The following is a 13,858-nucleotide window of genomic DNA, read 5'->3' as shown; positions in this document are numbered from 1 at the left end:
GTTATGAAGTTTCCGCCATTCCTTATTCCCAATCCTCTTGGGTCCGAATATTCGCCTCAGGATCTTGTTCTCAAATAATTTTAGTCTTTGTTCTTCTCTCAGAGTAAGCGACCATGTTTCGCAACCATACAGAACAACAGCCATGATTATCATTTTACATATTTTAAGCTTCAAATTCCTCGACAGAATTACCGATGACAATATATTTTGAACTGAAAAATAACACGAATTTCCTGCTTTTAGTCGAAATTTAATTTCTTCGTAAATATGATGTTCTTCTGTTAATATTGATCCGAGATATTTGAAAGTATCCACTTTATCAAAAATACTATTTAATATTTTAACGCATACTTAATTTACCATATTACGGTCCCGACGCACTTCCACGTATTTAGTTTTCTCTGCATTTACTACTAAGCCCATATCCCTGCAAGCGTTTTTTCTTAGATCTCTGAATTTCTTTCTATTGCTCTCCTGTCATCCCCTATTAAATTTTCCTCATCAGCATATGCCATAACCTGGTGAATACCATTCAACTCTGGGCCCTGGTTGCTATCTTTGATTTTCCTTATAGCGTATTCCAGAACGAAGTTGAATACTAATGGCGAAACTCCTTGTTGCAGGCCATTTTCGACCTGAACGCTAGTGGACAAAAATTTTCCTACCCGGACTTTACTTTGGGATTCATTTAAACATATCTTAATGTAATTAGCTTTCTCGGTATCCAAGTTGTTTAAGAACGTTGTATAATGTTTCCTTTCTAACCGAGTCGTAAGCGTTTCTAAAATCAATAAATAGTTGATGTATCGGGGTATTGTATTCCCACTTCTTTTCGAGTATTTGTCAAAGGATAAATATTTGGTCGATAGCTGATCGATTCCATCCAAATCCACGCTGATAATCTCCAATAATTTCATCTGCGTATGGGATCAATCTTGGTAATAGAATATTTGAAAGAATTTTATAGGATGTTGACAGAAGAGAAATGCCTCGATAATTATTACAGTCAGTTTTGTCATCTTTCTTGTAAATTGGAACAATGATTGATTCTTTCCACTCTTGTGGCAATTCTTCCTTGTTCCAGATAAGGAGAATGAGTTTGTGTATCTTGTTTCACAATTTTTCGCCTCAAGCTAAAATTAACTCAGCCAGAGACTTCTTCTACTTCTAATTTCTTTATAGCGGTTTCTTTCGGTTGAGTTTTGGAATATACGGTTCTGTGGTGTGTATCTCCTTTTCTCCACGTACATTACTTTTTGACTGCGTGTTCAGCAAATCGTCAAATAAATCTTTCCATCTATTTATGATGCTGTCCGTATCACTGAGAACTGTTCCGTCAGCTTTCTTTAATATATAAGCACGAGGTTGATAGCCTTTCTTAAATTCGTTGATACCCTTATACATGGCCCGAATGTTTTTATTTTTTTATTATCTTCAAGTTCCTTAATTTTAGCTTTCAACAAAATCGCGTGTTTTTGTTCTAAAAGTTGTGGAAGTTTCCCGCCTGATTTATACGAAATTTTGTGTAGGTATTTCGTTCGGACTTTGTAGCCAACGTAATTTTGCCTGTTTTCTCTTCTCTGTTAGTTTGATGTATTCCTGATCGAATATTTGTTTCTTCCTACGTACTTCAGTGTGTCCCAATTTTTCTTTTGCTGAAATTTTAATGCTATCTAAAATTTCAATCCAAATATCCTCAACAATAGTGCACTCCGAATCTTCTAAAGCCGAGAATCTATTCGAAAGTTCAATCTGACATTCCCCTCTTACCTGGCTCTCATTTATTTTTTTTTAAATTAAATCTCTCCGTTTTCGGACATTGAATATTTCCTTCATTCAACGATACTCTCTCTCTTATTATCGCTGCTAAAAGGTAGTGATCAGTTTCACAATCAGCCCCTCTAAACGACCGGACGTCAATTATGCTAGATTGAATTCTTCCATCTACTAAAACGTGATCAATTTTATTATGTGTTTTTCCGTCTATGAATACCAAACTTGGTGATCAAATTAAATACTCAATTTCCAGTGAAACTGAAAAGTTCCGAGATCATGCTAAAAGTTTAACATACATCCGGCCTTTCCGCGTGGTTAGGTTGCATATCCAGTACTGTTCATTAAACGTACTGATCTGAAATACATTATGATGAACCTAGTAAGTAGCGTAGGTCATACCTTCCATTCCAGACTACTAATGCAAACTGATCAAGAAAAAGAAAATATAGAGAAAGACAGAATGAAATTTGAATGAATCCTATTTTAATGCTAAATTTCTATCAGAAAGAGCCTACATTAAAATCCGAATTGTATCATAATGAAAAGTTACAAATGTTTAAAAGGAAAATTGGATGTTGGTTCCTTATGGACATAGGAAATCTTCCATATTTCGCATTACATACGTAAATAAAACAAATTAAAAAAATTTAGGGTGGAAACAAATTTTATGTCAAATTAATATAAATAAAATCTCTCTTGAAATAACCCAAAAGGGGACTATTTTCTAGTCATTTGTGAACAATTGTTAGTTTCGAACATCCACTCTCGATTCCACATATTACAGATATAACGTTGTATTCGCAACGATAAAATGAACACGGTAGAGCTGAAACGGGTCACCGTAGCGACACAGTGATTCGATTGAGATTCGGTAACCCACAGGAAAAGAGAGACACTTCATTTATTTCCTTGATATAGAGAGTGTGTTTGTGTATGTGCGTGAGGGAGAAGAGAAAGTTGCAAGACATGATAAAGAAACTTCAGGAAAGATGGATAGAGAGGGAGAGAGAGCAACGGATATAAATATGATAATTACTTATCATTACTCTGTATCAGTGGCGGCCTCTGAGGCAGTGACGCCGTGACATGTCACTGCCTTGAGAGGTAGAAGATTCAGAATATTAAAAGAAAGCGAGTTAAATATCATAACTGCTTCTGAATTTCTTCCTTTTTTCTGCCCGCTGCCGTATTTATTTAGTCGTAAGACCTAGCGCGAAAGACCTGGCGGTGACAACTCTGCTTCGGTGACTGTCACCAGGCCCTTGCTTCTGAATGCTGCTTGGCATAGTGGTATCACCATATACGCGCCCTATCAGTTGTGTACGGGAAAGGCTTTCCATTGCTTCTAGCTCGTGACAACGAAAGCTTGTCACGCAGAATCCGAAAGCAGCCGATATTTCACGATCTCATATACACTGCTTGCGGGTTGCCGCGGGTTTCTCACACCAGGTGGAATTTTCAGTCTCGTGGAGTAAATACAGTTTACGAGTATCGGAAAGATCTAATTGATGTTATGTTATCAATAGAAAGCTGTGAAGATATAACATTACAAACCACCTTAACTCAATCTTCCGCGTACAAGCTATTATTAAATGAAGAAAATTTCGTATTTTGGTTGACTTTTTTCCACAAGATTATGCCACACGTAGAAACTATTTTCAGCCAACTACAGAAGAAATGTACTGATCCTGTCAAGGTTCGAGAACATCTGCATAATTTTCAACTTGGTATGCAGTCAGTCAGAGAACAAATTGACAACATTATTCAGGAAGTAGAAACCGAATTAGAAACTGCAAGAGACGGACCATGGGCAAAAATATGGCGAAGTGAGGCGTTCTATAACGACAAAAAAAGACAAGCATTAGAAGTTTGTGATGCAATCCTAATGGGGATCAAATCTAGATTTCACTTCACTGAGCACCTTGTAGCTACGAGATTATTTGCTGTAGAAGAATTTGACAATTACAAAAAGGAGTTCCCCGATAATTATCTCAGTGAGATGGTTAAAAAATAGGAAGTGGCTGGATCCACACCCAAAGAGAAGAAAGAGACAAGAAACTATCAAGATGTGGATAGTATTTCGTATATGACGTCATTATAACTTAAGCCAATGAAATTTGTTGTATGATAGAGATAAGTTTCGGCATGGTTTCAGCGGAAAATTTATAATTGAACGCCATTGTTTATTGTTTGTGTTGGGTATGAATTTAATTTTCAGTTCTTTTTTCGAAAAATTATTTGTCGAGAGTGAGTGAAGCATGTTGCAAACCACGCTGTATAGTTTATGTTCAAGTGTAGTTCTAATTTTTATAGTTATAATTTTTTCTAAACATTTTTTGAAATTATTTATGTAACTGGATCTACCAAGAAATGTAACTAGGGCTCTTAGAAACTTACTATTTTGTAGTGTGTAAAAGTTAATATGCATGTTTTAGAAAAGTAGTTACTTATTAACATGAATTGCCTGTTATTGTTTTAAGAATAAAATCGTTTAAAAATTAAACATTCGGTATATTTTTGGAACTGGGAGATCTTTCCTGTATTATTTTATGGTTTGGGTAGGTTAGTTTAGATCAGGTTAGAATAGGATATTTGGGGCATTACTCGAGCAGACGGTTCTAGCAAATTTTCACACGTTTATTGCAGCCACGAACCAACTAAAAAGCACGAATGGTATTTAACGTTGTCTAACGTCAAACCCCGAGCAGAGCGAGGGTGTTTGTCCGTAGGGGAGCAGGCACGTCAGCGACGGGTAGGGTTCATACTCTTAAACGCGGATAGTGGAGAGATACATAAATTATCCTCAATAATTTTTACGTGGTGATTTTATCAGAATTCCTACTTTCTTCCTATATTTTCTGTGTTTTTGATGGTTTAGGCTTGGTTAGGTTATGTTATGTTAGTAATTACACTTACGTAACATCAACTCATTTCTCCTGTAAACATGGTGATTTTACCCGATTTTGGCCCCATAGTTCCAAAATTATCCCAAACATTCGTGTCTAGGACACGCGCACAGGTTTAAGGAGAGCATTAGAAAGAATTGTTGAAAATCTAACAAAAAATATTTAAACAATTCACTACTCTTACAAAACATTGTACATGGTAACATGATACGCAATCGGCATTACTTGAGCAGACTGTTCTGTCAATTTACATTTTAAGGTTACCTTAGATTAGGACGAAAAATGTTTCGGCATTTGTGCTGTATCGCGAGACCATGTAACATTCGAAAAAAGAACAGGCCTATGTTTAGCAGAAGGGATCCAGCACTTTTTTCTAAAAAATGTTACAATTTTGGTAATTTCTGTTCGCATTAGGTTAGGTTAGTTTATGTTATGTTAGAATTTTGCTGATTTCCACTAATATTAGGTTAATTCAGATTACCTTGCATTAGTTTAGGTTAGATTTGGTTACGTTATGTTACGTCTAAGTACTTGTATCATCCATTTCTCCTTTGTTTTGTACGTGCTTCTGGACCCCTTCTTCGAAACATACTAGAAAATAAATACCAAAATGTACTACATTTGGTTCCGTTGGTTAGATTATATTACATTAGCCTAGGTTAGGTTCAATTACCTTCTAAAATAGATGCGTGGAACCGTTTATGATTTGTAATAGAAAATTACTATTTGCAATTAAATACGGGGCCTTGTTTAGCGATGGAAGGGCCAGTTTTTCACCTACTTTTTTGCGATACTCTACTCAGATTCGGTCGTTTTATGGTTCCATACGATAAATTAGGTGAAGTTACCAATATTTAATTCACATAGTATTGCCGAGCGAGCGTTAGTGAGTCAAGGCGTGTTAAGAGCCCTACAGGCACGTTGTTTTCTGTCTTCGTTACGAAGAGTTCACTTTCTTTTCCCACATAAATCACTATAAAGTTCAAGTTCGGTAAACTAGAAGTAATTAGTTAAAATTTTCATAACACTTTACTCAAACATCGATTGCCAGTTTTTGCCCCCCATCTCTAAACTGTTAACAAATACGGCGTTCGGATGTATGACAAAAACTAAGGTGCAAAACACAAACCATCTTGTGCTAGATAACCACTAAAAAGCACGAATGCTATCTAACCGAGCAGTCAGTCCAGGGCGAAGCTGGTGGTCCCGCACGGGGGTGCATCCGAATAGAGTAGGCGCATTAACGATGGTGGTTATGAGAATGAGCGAGGGTAGTGAAAACAGATGGTTTTTGCAATAATATTTGTTATGGTTTATACAATATGAGTTTTTAATTATTGGAACAGATTAAGGATAGTCCGTCATGAAAATTGCGGTAGTTGTATGGATAAAATGAATGAGTACATATGACAAAGGATTGTATAGGATACTAAATTCCACTATCGGAGGAAGTTTTCAGAATGTAGGAAACCAGTATTTCATGTTTACAAGTGTGAAACAATTACAACTGGGATTAAAATGATTGCGTGCATATCAAAGACGACTGTGTAACAAACTAATACCATCTGCGAAGTATTTCTGTAACGATGTAGGAAGCTTAAGAGCTCCCTCGTGACTAAGTGGTTAGCATACGCGCCTTTGGTGTGGGAGACCCGAGTAAGATTTCCGCGCGAGCTCATGTGGTTCGGAGTACACGTTAAATTGCAGGTCCACGTCTCATATAGCCTCGCTGCTCAAAGGGACGCTCAACTAAAATCGATTCTAATCGATGTAGGAAACGTGTAGTTTTACTTTACAACAATAGAATTACCAGTGTGAAACCAGTACAGGTATTCTAGCCTATGAGATTCTAGGCGATATCAAGTGTTTTTTGCGCTGTCTTTGATTATGTGCATTTCCCGTCGTTGGCGCGCCTGCTTCCTGCAGATGCACTTTTTCGGTACCCCGCAGGCCACCTAGCACAAGTTAACGTGTGTTGTTTCCGCGATCGCTTTTGTCGCATACTTTCGAACGCGTGTTCATGCCCATAAGGGAAAATTGTCGTAAAGTGAATCTTCACCCATGAATGCAAATCCTACCTAAGAAACAGTTTTTAAGATACTATAGTGAATTTCATAATACTATAGTCAAATAATTGAATATAGTAAGATATTAGGTACTAGGATAGCGCATAGTCATTTCTAGGGCACATTAGTTTGTACGCATATCGTGTTTGGTGTTTATACACGGAAATGAACGTTTTAATTTTACGTCGCATGTTTATGCCCTTTGGGCTAAAGGAGACGTATAATTAGAAAACCGTGTATGGAATGGCAATATGGGAGTAACCGAAATAACCCGGAGAAAACCCACGGACACGGTGCTGTCCACCACATCGAAACAGATTTGGTGCACCAGAGCTATACCGCCAATCCACCATGCCTTCCTCGTTATGTACTAAGTATTAAATATTATCTATGAGTTTTACCAATTCTGCTATTCTTAAACTTAGTGCCCGCCGATATAGTTATCATATATATAGTATTTTACCGTATGTTTCTTGCAGCTACATTTACTGTTCTTTGCAAAAGTGTGAAAGGACGCTAGATTTGGTGTGCCCTCTCATTCTAAATAGTTAACACTTTTGTATGTTTAGCATACCATGTTTTAAATTTTTGTGTTCCAGCTCTTCCAAACCAAGTTCATGAACAGTATGGCCTATTGTAGTGCGAATCACGGCGGAGGTTTGAAATCAATGCACTAGGTGGGTACGCAGACCATCATGCAGGATAAATCCTTACAATATAGGCCATTTCTACCAACTTTTTCAGCTCGAGGAGAGTGGAATTACTGGACCATACCACCAGTTTTGGCTATTTTGCTTTTATTTAAAACTGTTCTTGGTATTGATACTCTACATTGATTTGTTTTAAAGTGTACCGCCCACGATAATAATCTGAGGCTAAGGAAGACGCTAATCATGATCACAAACGAAATAGTGCTATGACGAAAGTAGGAGAAACCCGACAAAACCTACCCACACGGTGTTTGACTACCACTAAGCCCACTTGACGCGAGCTGGGTTCAAACCAAGCATCCACGCACGAGAAGTGAGCACTCTGATATACATTGATTAACTTGCTCTGGTTCGTTTGCATGTGCAAGGATATATAATCACTTACGGAATAGTAACGACAGTCCATAATCACATCTCTTTTTACGAATTCAGTAATCTGTTTCAGATGTAGTTCAACTATGAACGGTCTTATCTTGTATCCCGAATGTTTCGAGACTTTCTATGTTTGAGTTGTTTACTATATATCGTAAAGCATCGATCAACAATTATTTCATTCTACTTTACTTTCTAATTATTTGCATATACTGTTCTACTTTGTACGCTCGGTCGTTCCAAAGGAACTCTTATTATGCACGTGTTACTAAACAATTCATCCGTATCTCACGGAATAGGTATTTTAACTACACGAAGCTAAATTGAGTCAATACCTATAGGTGAATTGTAGGAAATCTGTATAAATCCTTGCACGGAAACTTAAGTTTTGCTATAATTTAGCTCCAGCCCAAAAGTATAGAGGCTACAGTGACTTAGTGGTAGAGCCCTCACCTACGGTACGTGGGGCTCTGGTATATTATAAATTATAAAAACGAAATTACGTGTAGATCTAGATGCAAGGAACACTTGAGTTGCATATATTAATACTATTTTAATCATGAAATCGTAGTAATGTAATAAAGTGAAAATCTCAACTAATGGCTTATCAGTATTAAGTGGGTACGCTAGCTTGTTTCATGCCATCATAGGCAGCTATATAATCGAAATATATTTAGGAAATTGTAATTTTGTATAATGTCAGTCGTAAATGTTAACTATGAAACTGTGTTTGTAAAGCGACAATGAAACACTCAATTGAAATGATATATCCACGTCCGACAATCAACTAAGAAAGCAGTAATTGCTTCCAGTTATTTTAAAAAATCTGTGCTTTGGCATTTCAAACGTTTATTTGGTAACACTAAACCATCGTAGTGACTTTGCATACGTATATGCTTCAATATCTTCTGCACTTTTGTAACCGTTATATATAAACATTAAACATAAAACGTAATCAGACTACGTTAGTTTAAATAATTTTCTGCTTTAAATTTTGAAGTACAAAAGTGGGTAGTTGCTCTTCCCGCTGGTGTAGCGGCTAGCGCGCGCTTTTGCTTACACTGGGGTTAATCTTTAAAATCACGTACCATTGACTTCTGTTTGTGTTGCTTCTCATCTGGAAAGAGGTGTAATCTCATTAGCTAAAGTTCATTCAACGAATCTTCTGATCCTGATGTAAACCTTACAGAATGGTATTACTCCGCCAGTCATCGGATGATTGGCTATCGGTCAGCGCTTCTTTCGAGAAGCACGTGCTTGTACCCTGTCGGCGTTTTATATATTCCTCGCACGCAGCCATACTGTAAATCGTGATTCGCGCGTAAGGTGGGTCAAAGCCACTTTCTGCGCATGCGCATTCTCTTTTATTGCATTAATTCAATTTAGTTCTTAGACACCGTGTTGTTTCTGGTATATGACTGTAAGGAAACTGCATTTCTGGTAATGAGCCTTATAAGCAACAAAAACATTGAAAAACAGCTTATTTGACAATGGACTATTTTCTTCTCCCGCATGGATGTTCCAAGGCTCTTGAACCAATAAAGTGAAGCAGTTACCACGTGTATCTGTTTACATGAGGTACTGAACGTTCCTTGAATAAACTATAACTGGAGCGGAGCGGGGGGGGTGCACGGTGGCTCAGTGTTAGAGCGTTTAACTCTGGTACGTAGGGTATTGATTCCTGTCCCAAGTAAGTTTATGGTAGACATGTCCGTGGGTTTTCTCGGGTACTCCAGTTTCCGCGCAAAATCCCATTTCACCAATTTTTTCATTCATTATTCACTTGTGTTAATAATCTGTCTCCTTTAGCTTCAAGAGCATAATCGTGGAAAGTTAAACTGAAAGATTTTCGTGAACTGAACTCCATAACCAGCTGATTCAGACCACAGCAGGCGATCCCAATAGACAATTGGATTATTATTATTATTATTATTATTATTATTATTATTATTTCAATTTTTACTGAAAACGTTACTTGCTGGTACCTTGGAAAAGTGAAGAAAATAACCCGTCGACATTTTTAACGCAACTTAGAATAATGTCACTCGTATGTCTATAATTGGATTTCTTTCTCAATCTCAATCAAATTTACCGTTTAAATTCAATAAATGTACCAAAAACTATGGATTCAGTCAATTATAGATCCCCTTTGAGTATTGATAAAACACTCGTGCAGGGTTCCTACTGGTCAAGGAAGTCAGGGAAATTTTATAAAATATGAAAATGAAATGAAATCGTTGTTTTACGTCCCACGCTTATGCCGGTTAGGCTAAAGGAGACGGTGATAATGAGAGATGAGTGAAATGGTGGAATGAAGAAAGTGGGAGGAAACGGGCGAGCCCCGAGAAAACCCACGAGCACGGTGTTTGTCCACCAAAAAGTCCACACGGCGCGAGCTGGGATCGAACCAGAGACCCCAAGAACCGGAGGTGAACGCTCTACCACTGAGCCACCGCGCCCCCCAGTTTTATAAAATATATTTTGCTCATTTTTCTAACATTACATTACTTTTACATCAGTTTCAACTTAGCCAACAATTAAAGATCACGGTATGGAACGTTGCTCACATTTTTATGGGTGCTAAATGAAGTGTACGTATGAGCAATTGAATACTATTTGTCTTTATAGAATATATAAATATTTACCGTTATTTATTCCTTATTTATATATCAACATCATCCGACACTTGTCATGAAAGTCAGGTAATTTGCTGCCGAAGATCAGGTAAATAGATTTCTCCAAATCAGTAGGAACCCTGTAATAGGTTATAAAGATTAATTCGTGTATTATTTGGTGCATTCTGGAGTATATGAGACGAAATGCAAATACAAGAATGCGTACATAATAATTTCAAAAAGGAATATTCTAACCAGACTGACCATAAGATGAAGTTCATATGAATACTTGTAAAACAAATTTTAAGTTATGCTCAATCCATATAACAAGTCTGGTAATACCTGTTATGAGTGAAAAACGCTTTTTCTTTTCTGTTTCATTTTTGAGCCTTTGGCATCTGTAAAAAATTGTGTACCAAAGTTCTGTTTTTCTTCACTGAGTTGAATAATAATATAACGATTCTCCACTACTTCTAGAAATAAATAAATATGTATCAGATATATCATAAAGACTAGCAGTTCGTACAAGAGGTATATCATATGAATTAAAAGTTATATTCAGGAAGTAGTAAAGATTTTGAAACTTATAGGGAGGATCGTTCGAAAAAACGTTGTAGTTAAACTATACTCCTACATCCATATATACATATGAGAATTAAAAGAACTATCAGTACTATCTCCTAGTTGTCAATTTGAAGTGATAGCAAATAGTCAGCTCCATCTGACCAAATTTCAAGCAACCCCTAATAATGATTTATAATTTAACTATAAAATCTTACCTTGTTCAACTACTTCCATTCGTGTTTAAGTCGTTATCCTCACAATATTTCGCTCTTTTCTGGAATCATTCCTGAATCTCAGACGTAATGTTAGCAGGAATCTACTTTTTGATAACATTGTTATATCACTTCATAAGCTGTAAATAGGAAAATCTGCACAAAGTGTTCTACAGTACACTTCTGTAAATTATATTCACCACTCCTGAGCTTTATGCCGACTTTTTCCTTCACAGGTTTTGAAGTGATGTAGTAATGTACTCAGAAAGTATATTCAGGCTAGCATTACCCCTGCATTTTGAGAATGGTTCCAGAGAGGATCGAAATGTTGTGAGAATAATGAATTAAATATGAATAACAGTTATGCGTACAAAGTAAAGATGTTGAATTTTAAACCATGTACCCAAGAGCACAGTTTAGTAACTATAGCTACTTTAAGTATTGTAATTTCAAAAGATTTCAGTACCATGCCTAATTTTGGGAAGTAGGTAAATAATACGTCTTACTCGTTGTCGAAAACAGTGAAAAAATTCAAACTCGAGACTACATTTTTCATAAATGTAGATAATTTACGTGTGATTTGTAATATTACAAATATGTAGTGCTGATAACTATAAATCATATTTTGCTTTCTTCCTGGTGTAGTAGCAGCACGCGTGTTTTTGGCAAGCGAGGTATCGAGTCGTGGGAGAGCATCGAACGCACTGCAGTGGTTCCAGATGCTACTTTAAATTGTAGATCTCGTCTATATAATCTAGCTGCTGATGAAAGGAATAAATACAAATTAAGTAACTAATCAATTTAGATTGCTTGTATTCTTCCGGAAACAGAAACAACACACAATAGTACTGTGAGAAAAAAAAGTACAAAATTAAGTGCTTATAGTTATAAAATTACTTTGAATTTTAATGTGGTCTTCCCCTTCATGGTGATGTATGGGAATGCGTTTTCTTTTCTTTCTTTCTGTTCTTAACTAATGTTTTCTAAAAATATCTAGCTTCGTTGCAACCCACATGAGTTTTATATTTTATTTTAAATGTCTCTCTGTTATGTGAGTTTACTGGGCTATTTATAGCTAAGCTAAAAATTGATGTGGTAACAAAGAAGCGAAACATATATATTACAATACGATCCACACTACTACTTAGATTTGTGTTCAAAATTTAATATACTGGTTTTTAATGTGTATCTTGATGCTATATCTTAGAAGTGTTATTGTGTTCCAGATGGAACATATTTCTGTGTAATGCGTGTGAAGCGTACGGATTTCGAATGCAGTAACTTCTGTTTTTCTACATCATATCTCCCTGTATTTTAATGCAATTTGTTTCCTTTTGTTCCCTGATGTAGGTCAACGCTGAGAATTGCGCCTTTATCGGGGACAGAACCTGGGTATTCAAATTATGTGGCTACCTGAAGGATTAATATAGCATATCGGGTTTAGACAAGTACTTATCTAGTTTCCCCCTTCATGTAATGGAGATTATATTTTATTTTCCAGTGATTTCTGTCTCTGCGCTCTGACCTTCATCTAGAAAAGATCCGTTAGGTTGAAACTTCTACAAAGTTTGAAACTCATATTAAACTTCTATAAAGTAACAATTTAAAAAAGAATCTGTACATGGTATTGTTTTATTTCAGAGTAGATAATTTTTGCATTTGTTACTAAGTAAAACTAATAATTAATGTTTTTTACAGGTGTAAGAAGAGAAACGTATTTACAAAGGAGCTAGCAAATCATCTTGTGCATGAATAACTGCTTCAAAGAATCTTAATACATGGTACTTTATGAATATTAATTTTGAATACTAATTTTGAGTACTCAGTGATTTTAGTGATAAAGGCTCTTCGGCTTCAAGAGCAGGCGATGTTCCCTCTTCCATTTAAAATTCATCTTTTTATGTGGATCATATCGAAATTATCGGAGAATGAAAGCGTCTATGATCCATAAAATGTATCTTGATTAATAAAATGTGTTCCCTGACGTCATCTCAAATATATATTTTGTGTTTTATCTGATCGTTGTTGACTAACCTGTTTGTCAAAACAGAAATTATTTTCTATATAGTAGTTCTATTGATCATTGAGTGTTAACTATTTGTTTGTTTACCTCTCCGTGATACGTTACTAATTTTTTCTTTCCACATTTTAACTTTTTCATATACCACTATTTTCTGAATAGATTGTGGATTGTTTTAACTGTTTGCAAACTAAGTTTTGCAGGCGAATCTTAGGGCAAAAATCGTCACGTTCTTAACGCGTTGTAAGGAGCAGAAAATGGAGAACGTTTCAGCTGTTATTGGAAGAAGTGCTTTTGTACAAGTAAATGGGAAATTTCAAAAAAAAAAAAAAAAAAAAAAAACATATAATAAACTAAATTTTCAAACAAGGCATAAAGATTATAAGTTTAAATTAGTTAAGATATATGATGGACGGAGACCCGTTAAACTATTTTTTTTATGATAGGTATGTCGGTGTCAGGATTAGAAATTCTAAGTCGGGAAGTTTCCACCTGATCCTAGCATTTGCACTAACTGGTATGGAATTTCTCAATATCTCGCAATGACTAGGCTATTTGGTCAAATAGAAATCAAAAGACTTCTTTTGACTATAAACTTCAACCTGGCAGAAAATATT

General features: G+C 36.0%; 1 long non-coding RNA gene across 1 annotated transcript; it reads left to right on the top strand.

Moving 5' to 3' along the window:
* Window positions 1-3,893: 3,893 nt before the first annotated feature.
* Window positions 3,894-13,126, top strand: LOC145692008 (uncharacterized). Its single transcript, XR_014132605.1, has 2 exons — window positions 3,894-3,975; window positions 12,920-13,126. It is a non-coding gene; the product is annotated as an uncharacterized LOC145692008 (long non-coding RNA).
* Window positions 13,127-13,858: the final 732 nt, after the last annotated feature.

The sequence above is a fragment of the Thermobia domestica genome, chromosome 8 (assembly GCF_964235325.1).
Source record: "Thermobia domestica chromosome 8, izTheDome1.hap1.1, whole genome shotgun sequence".
Taxonomy (NCBI): Eukaryota; Metazoa; Arthropoda; class Insecta; order Zygentoma; family Lepismatidae; genus Thermobia; species Thermobia domestica.
This window is presented reverse-complemented; position numbering and strand designations above follow the sequence as displayed.